Source organism: Myripristis murdjan, chromosome 7 (genome assembly GCF_902150065.1).
Source record: "Myripristis murdjan chromosome 7, fMyrMur1.1, whole genome shotgun sequence".
NCBI classification, from domain to species: Eukaryota; Metazoa; Chordata; class Actinopteri; order Holocentriformes; family Holocentridae; genus Myripristis; species Myripristis murdjan.
The window spans coordinates 8,493,526-8,499,525 of record NC_043986.1 but is presented as its reverse complement, the minus strand read 5'-3'; the positions used below and the strand labels follow the sequence as shown (position 1 = coordinate 8,499,525).

Genomic DNA, 6,000 nt, shown 5'->3' with positions numbered 1-6,000 from the left:
ATGTGATAATATTCATAATAGTATTGTAATGTACTGTAAAATGCACTAACATAGCTGATAGTCGCTGACAGTTATCAGTAGGCGGTTACTAATAGTTTTTTATTTAATCGCAGTGTATTAATTAGTAATATTAATTCATTAAGTCACTCAACATGTGATTTAATTCCCTGAGGTGTCAGATCCACGTTACACAACTAGGAGGAGGACAAAGCCAGCAGTGCAGTGTATCAGGAGAGCTGCTAATCAGCCAGAAATAATCATCATCATCATCATCATCATCATCATCATCATGCCTAATTAATCCTCATTATTTAATCAGAGCGTCCGTCCCGTCAGGCAGTTTGTCCACAGGCTCAGGGACGCTTTATGTCTGAGGAGGGGAACAAATCAAATGGAGAGAAAAGGGGTTCAAAAAAAAAAAATCACGGAGGCATAGAAAGTGTGTGTTTGAGCGAAGTGAAGTGTGTGTCGCAGTCCAGCTGTGTTACTGTGTACAACACAGACCCTTCTCCTGGTTTACATCGCCCCTCTCTGCGGGCCGCTGTCATCCTCTCTCAACCACATCACTGTAATTCAGCCTTGTTATACACACAAACATACACAAGCGAAACCTACACACACACACACACACACACACACACACGTGTCCAGCTTGTAATTCCACCTCATTACCAGGGTGAGTGAGAGCGTATGGAGGCAGAAGGAATATGAATAATGTGAGAGGAGAACAGACACCTCTGTGGTTTTGCTCCATTGACTCTCTGATTAGCAGGAATGTCTTGGCCTGAAAACACAGAGAGGGAGAAAGAGAGAGAGAAAGAGAGAGAAAGAGAGGAAAAAGGAAAGGAGGTGAATGAAGTAAGAAAGGAGGAAAAGACAAGAAAGGGACAGGAAGAGATGGAGCAGAGGGATTGAAGAAAGGAGGGAGAGAAAGAGAGAGATATCTTTGAATAGAAGAGGTGAACTGCAAATGGAAAAATAAAAAAAAAATGCATTTAATTTAGTAATTCAATCTCATATTCTTTTTAAAACATGCTTAAAAACAGCCCAAATAAAAATGAATAAAGTGGTTTTGCTTGGACACATCCTCAGTGGGGAGCCCGGTGGGTCACTGGGCGTTTCGGGTCTTTAATCACCAGACGCCCTCGCCCAGGTGACCCAGCAGGGGGGGGATCAGTCCCCAGCTTGTGTCCAAGAGGCGCACTCCTCCACGGATCCACAGCCACCACCAGGCCTTTTCTGCGGCCTCCAGGATGTGTTTTGTGGCTCTCTTGCACTGCAGCTCTCTCAGTCCAAGGAGTTTTAAGGTTTTCTGGAGAGAGCGACCTGCAAAACCCCGGCACCCGACTTCTGTCTCCCCAGCCTCTGCTCCGGCACTCGGCCACGAGGTCCTCATGTCTGGCTCTTTCCCGCTCATTGGCCTCCGCGATAACGTCAGGTCCATCATGATCACTCGTCTCGTTTGTGCTGATGTTAAAACCACATCTAGGCGGAGTGCAGGGGTCACAATTTCTTCTGGGAACTTCAGCTGTCCTCCCAGGTCAACTCGGAGCTGCCAGTGGCAAGTAGCCATCCGCAAGAGCGAGGCATTTTTTTGCCGTTTCTCCAGCTCTGATGAAGGCGATGGTAGAACTTGTTGGTGGCGCCAGCGATATCTCCCTTCCCCCATAAAATAAAACAAATAAAATAAAATCTACCAAGTACATGCACATGCGTACGTACACATACGTACACAAGTATAAATATGTTCAAAAATATTACTGTTATCAAGAAAATAACACAAAAGAATGAATGAATGAAAGAAAGAAATCTAGAAACAAGACGATTATATCCTTCCACTGGCACTATTTTTCGCTTGTTTGAAAAAAAAAAAAACATTTTCACACTGAGAACAAGACTTGTTAAGATTTCTTTTTTTTTTTTGTCAGTGTGGAACAATTTTTTTTTTTTTTTTGCTAAAACAAACCTCTTTCTCTCTGTTTTCTCTTTTCATCAAGCGGTTGTTATCTTACCTGGCTGTTTATCTCGGGTTCAGCTCGCGTGTGATCCTGCTGTAACTCCACTTGGATGTTGTCTGTCTCTAATTTGCGCCGACAGAACGTATTTAGATTTAGGAGTCTGTTCGTTTCCCTTGTATTTTTTTTCATCGTAGCAGATTCACGCTCCGTGTTGCTGTATAATATCCATCAGGAGTCCTGACTCGCCTGTCAAAACTCAACCAGCTATGGAGAATCCAAGCTCCCAATCCCTCCTTCTGACATGCTGTTTCTTTCTACCCCCGAGTCTGCGTCTATAAAGTTAATTCGAGAGACATTCGGTGGTTATCCCGCCGAGATATTTATCTTGGTTTAGAATAACACTGTATATTGTTTAAACTTGTGTCAGAGCTCATCCAAGAACAGAAGAAAAAAGCCTCCTTCCCACATTTTGACGGCTTATCCCTTTCATCACAGATTTAGCGGTAATCCGGCCTCAACCCTGGGATAGAAAATTATAATAAATGAACCTCATGAGATTTTTGTCAACCGTGCTCTTTCATCTGCACTGAAAATACAGATTTAGATCAGATTTGAAGGTTTTTGGGGTTTGTTTTTTGTCTTTACTGAGTTTTCATCAAACAGGCTTTAGGTTTGGTGCTTTAATATCCATTTATTGGATATTCAGAGATCCACACATTGTTGGTATAGGGATTCAGCACTTTTCAAAGTTTCAGGCATGAACATCAGTCTCACAGCTCGTTTTAAAGCAGGTCGTCGTGCAGTAGATACACAATAAACACCTGTTGTCTCTTTGTTCCCTTCTATTAGCACTGACAGACAAAGTAGATCATATGTTTTTTTGTGTGTTTTTCAGCATAAAGACATGACATTTTAACATCCTCCACCTGTTTATGGTTAATCATACCTGAATTTTTTTTTTTCCCATTTGAGGTGGGTTGGTCCAACCCTGTCTCCTAAAAAATTACATCCCCATTCAGCTAAACTGCATTCTTAATTATGATTACAACAAAACATATTTTGTTTGACGTATTACAAACACATTTCTAATCAACATATCTTTCATATCATCACGTCAGGCGGCATTATTTGCCAGTTCCATTACCTTTAGCCACTTAAACCATAAGGAAAGGTCAGGTTTAGGCATAAAAACCACATAATTATAAAAACATAACGTGCCTGCTGCCTGTTTGAAACGTAATCCAGTTGCAAATTAAAATCCCCCCGTGAAAAGTGCTTGAGCATGCACTTTAGTTGCATGAGAACGTCGTTTTTTAGGAGCCAAAGCTCGATCCTGCTCAAATCTGTGCATCATTCTCACATAGAGCTGTTTTTTTATGTTGATGATGTATCTGTTTACCTTCCTGGCTCTTATCTGTGCTCAAAGAACCAGTTTAGATCAGACTGTAGATTGTTTTGTATGGTAAAGATTTTTGGATTATATCCATCATCTCGTAGTGTTTAGTTCCCAGACTTGATGTAAGTATCATGTCTGAGGCCTTTAAGCTTCATCTGACAGGGTCTCAGCGGATATTTTACTTGGACGTGTATCTTACATGTGGGTATTTTCAGGACATTAGAAGTTAAGATATTAAACCCTCTCTCACTGAATGATTATTTTTTTCCTTTGGATATTTCACTGGATTAATTTAAAAGGTCGGACTTTTTTTGTCTTTTTCATTCAAAAGGATTTGCGCTAATACTGCAGCACTATCTATACATCAGACACTGCAAAGATCCTGTGCGATTTGTGAATTTGGCTGCCTCATTACAAAATTTTCAACATTCAAAAATCAACACAACAACAACAAAAAGGTTTTCAGTATAAGAGATAATGAAAGAACTCTATAAGCAAAATTCTTTTAAGGTCAGATCATTTTGTTAGTTCATTTTTGTAAAATTACATATTGTAGAACTATAAAATCACCAGCCATGGAGAAAAAAAAATACTTGGTGTTGTTTTTCCTTTATCAAAAGCGACTGAATCAGTAAGATCAGATTATGGACCATTTGGTGCTTGGATTGTGTTTTATTATAAACGCGTGCCATGTGGAGATGGATCGCTCGCGTTTGATATCGATCTGTGCCTAAAAGCCGCAGATGCTCGGCGGTGTCGGGGCGTCTTTTCCTCTTTGCGTGCGGCTGAGTCAAAGCAGAGCCACAGATTGTGATTTGGAAAGCAGGAACGTAATCCTGCAGTCTTTGGCCGTCATCTAATCCCCCTCCTCTCCTGGGTCTGCTTGTTGTAATGGATCAGTTTCCTATGCGCCGTACAGTAGGGCTCACACAATGCACTGTACACACACACACACACACACACACGGTCATAATGGAAGTGGGTGAGTGTGTGCCAGATGTGCTCACCTCATCTCCCTCATTCATTCTCACTTGGCTCTCGGTCGGTGAGTGAAAGCAGTGGAGCTGCTGCAGCAAAATGAGGATTAATCCTGTTTTACCTTTTGCTTAGGATGCAAAAAAAATGATCATCTGAGAGACCGAGTGAGAGGTTTTACCTAAATTGGTTGACGTTGTTACTGCAGAGTGGAGACTTTGGACTTTGGAGCCGGTCCAATTTAGGTTTTTCTGTATAATGCGATGAGTTGTTTAGAGAGCAGTGCAAAGCATCCTGGGAGCTGCATGTGTTACTGCATAAATGCTGAGCAAGTCATATTTGAAATATAAAAAAACAAAGTAAAAGAACTTTATAGCTTCTTGTGAGGTATAAGAATATAATTTAATATTGTTACCATCGGGTAAAAATCTCCAAAATGTCACCTATTAGGGAAAATATCCTTCATTTTTTTTTTTTCCAGCTTTCCAACAGTGCATTTTTAATTCTCCCAGTGGGGTTTTGGAAACATTTCATGAGCATTTCAGTTCCCTTAACCCATAGAGGAAATTGGAGTTTTGATACTAACACCGCGATAGCAAGAAAGATTATAATTGTATGCCAGGAATTACAATTTAAAAGATTTTGGCAGCCAGTTTTACCTCCAAACGGACTCGCACGCAGTTAATGTTCATTGAGCTGGAAAATGAAACTTGGATTTCCCTCTGAGTCCCACACCTTTCACAGAAACTTAGGCTTCCTGTCGTTTACTGGACTGTTATGAGCTGAATGCAAAACGATATTTTGAGCACTTTAGCAAGCTGTTCTCACTAAACTGGCGCGCTCGGCGGCTTACTTTAGAAAACTGAGCTCGCATTTGCATCCAACTTCCACAAAAAAATAATGACTCATGCTATTTAACAGCCTTTACCCAGAAGAATGTGTTTTTTTATACATTTCTCTCCGTCGCCTGCATATTTTTGACTCTTTAACCTCCTCGCATAGTTCAGATGTCTGCAATGAAACTGAATCCAGAGCAAAATTAACAGGGCTATCATACGGATCAGTTACTGTTGTGATAATATGGAATAATAATATCTTTTCCATGTGGGGCGTCCAGTCTAGAATGGTAATATCTATAGCAATGGTGTTTATATAAACTGTTATAACAAGGTGATTGAATGACCAAATACTATCTAAAGAATCTTAACTCTGTAAAATATCAGGGTTGGAAAAAAATGATATATATTTTTAATCCTTTTCTCTGAGTTTAATTTAGACCATTTGGCAAAGTTGTCAAGCTTATGACTTGGACGTGCTTTCACTGTGGCAGAGTTACTCCTGTATTTACTGTCCTCATCTCTTTCGCTCTGTGAAATTTCCAGTTTGATTGCATCCAAAGCTTTTCCAGATAATTCAAACATTGTCCTGTTTCTCTTTACTCTTCTCACCCTCTGTCTTTTTTCTCTCTTATCTTGTATTTTAGTGAAATTACCAGCCGGCCTGGCTCACAGCAGTCAAACACTAAACAAAGAACTGAGCCACTCAGTTCATTTAAAGTCTGACTGCAGCTGCTGTTTTCAACCTGGGCTGTGCCTCCCCATCATTTTCCATCGTTCTGACTGATTCTCAAAAATGAAATTGCTTGCCTTCAGAGCTATTCATACTTTTTCT

General features: G+C 40.4%; 1 protein-coding gene across 1 annotated transcript in view; it reads left to right on the top strand.

Moving 5' to 3' along the window:
* sema3bl (sema domain, immunoglobulin domain (Ig), short basic domain, secreted, (semaphorin) 3bl) overlaps positions 1 to 6,000 on the top strand; it is a gene marked incomplete at its 5' end in the record, with an annotated part of 65,597 nt that overhangs the window by 49,843 nt on the left and 9,754 nt on the right. The window lies entirely within an intron of this gene.